Raw genomic sequence first — 2,441 nt, forward strand, 5'->3', positions numbered from 1 at the left:
CACATTCTGGGGCGGAGAGACCCTCACCTTTGGGCCTTGTACCACCCACCTCCCCTGCCTTACCCAGAACAACCCTGCTCTTCTGGATTTATTCACTGGGCTTCCCCATAAGGTTTAGCTAGGAAATAGTGTTCTCTGGTTAGACTCCCAAAAAACAACAAAAGAGTAAAACCGACTAGACTGGCAGATGTTGGGTGATTTCGAGCTTTAATGGTCTATGATTCTGTGGTTTGAACTGAATTAAGCAAAGTGAGTAATTGTGAAAACAGAATAAAAATTTCTGGGAAAAGATGGGGTTAGAATTATTTCATCTGGAGAGAAGGATTTTAACTGATTTCAAGTAAGTACATGATTATTATGCATTAAATAAAATGATTACCTACATCAAGTGTATTCTATGTCCCAGACATTTACATTACTCAGTGTGGTCTTCACCACAACCTTGTGAGGAAGGGCTTCTTATGCCCATTTTATTGATAAGGAAACTGAGGCTCTGAGACAGTCAGAACTTGCCCAAGATCACACAGCCATGAAGAATATCTCACTCTCCCAATAGGAGAAGCTAAGAGGAGATACTCCTGAGCAAGAGAGAGCACCAGGGTAGGCCCCGAAGGGGGCTCAGTTTTCTCATTTGTAAAATGAAGGGATCTTAGCATTTACCTCTCAGGGTTATTATGAGGATTGTTTAATACAAGTGCCTGGCTCATAATAGTTGCTCAATAAATGGTAGCTATTGTGGTTGTGGTCCCTCCATTTGAAAAGCTAAACCCAACCCACAGAATACCACCACCCTAGCAACACACATACACACACACACACACACACACACACACACACACACACACACCATATGCTGATGCTAAAATCCTGCCCTATAGCTCAGTTTCCATGAGCAAGGGCTACAATAAACATGGTCTCTAGTCAAACAAACATCACAGTATAAAACTGCTCATACTACTTTTAACACAGTTTCTAAAAGGACAAGTCCACTCCTCCTTCACCACACCCCACACTTTACACCCCTCCCCGCTTGCAGATGACAAGAACTAAAAGAAAAACACTTTCATTCCAAAGCAGGAATCCAAAGCTCCCCGCATCTCTGAAATGGAAGCCACCATAAAGATCACCCAACCTCATCCTCCAACCCATTTTACTGGTGAGGAGACTGAGGCCCAATGAAGGCAAAGGCTCAACCTAAGGTCGCACCACATGCCTGTGGAAGAGCTGGCCCAGAACCTCAGAAATTCACTTTCAAGCTTTTAAGACTCCAAAGATGAGGCATTCCTGAGCATGCGTGTGTTTCCCAGCATGTTCACTGTCATGATTTGGCACCTCACCATCTGTAACCTCACCATCCCCTGATTTCCTAACAGCCTTCAGCTCAAAGAGCTCTGCCTGCAAAGAGGAGCAAAACAGATTTTCCTACCCAAACCACCAGTCTGCCCTTTTGCTGCCTCACCACAGAACCAAGCTTAGCATTAGTCCAGTCACACAGGCAGCAACAAGTGTTTGCCATTAACATGTTCTTCTTTGCCAGACCAAGCTTCCTGAGGGCAGGGACTGGGTCTTCCCAGCCAGATGATCTGGGGCCGGTTGCTTATCCTCTCAGAGGCTTAATTTCTTCATTTCTTCATAGCAATGATGGGAAAATGAAATAAGATAAAGAGCTGAGCACGATACCTGGAACCTAGTAAATGCTTACTAAATGTTAGTTATTATTTTCATTGTATTAATTTCTGTTATTTTTTGTATCCCCACCACCATATCACAGTGCCTGGCAAAAACGTAAATGTTCAGTACACTTGTAGGAAATAAACATGCCAGAGATGGTATCATTTATTAATCACCTACTATCTACAGAATTTCTACTAAGTAGTTGTATCAGTCAGCTATTGCCATGAAAAGCTGTGTAACAAGCTACCCCAAAACTCAGAGAATTACAACAGCCATCATTTTTCTCACGGGGGGGAGGGTCTGCGAGTCAACAGGGGCAACTCTGCCCCCGGTGTGCTCATTCTGGGGTCCAGATTAAAGGGGTAGCAGCAACCAGGGGAAACTTTCCTTGTGGAGACAGCAAAAGTGCAGAAAGACAACTGGAAATATGCACAGGCTGAGAACTGCACACTGTCGCTTCTGTCTAAAAGCCAGTCACACGGTCAGCCTCAATGTTGTTGGGGTGGGGAAATCTACTCTGCCTCTATGAGCCTATGGCAAGTGGGGGATGTGTTATATGAGCACAGGGGAGTGAAAAATCGCAACCAATCATCCTACCTGCCACCGTGCTGACCCATCAAGTCAATCTCTAACTTGCAGGTGACTGAGGGCAAGTCACCCTACCACTCTTTTCCTCCAATCTATACCCAGGCATCACTAGAAGGATGCGTCCCCACCAGGATCTTGGGGAGAAAAGAAATCTGAGACAGAAAATGAAATGTATTTTG

Source organism: Rhinolophus ferrumequinum, chromosome 6, assembly GCF_004115265.2.
Source record: "Rhinolophus ferrumequinum isolate MPI-CBG mRhiFer1 chromosome 6, mRhiFer1_v1.p, whole genome shotgun sequence".
Lineage (NCBI taxonomy): Eukaryota > Metazoa > Chordata > Mammalia > Chiroptera > Rhinolophidae > Rhinolophus > Rhinolophus ferrumequinum.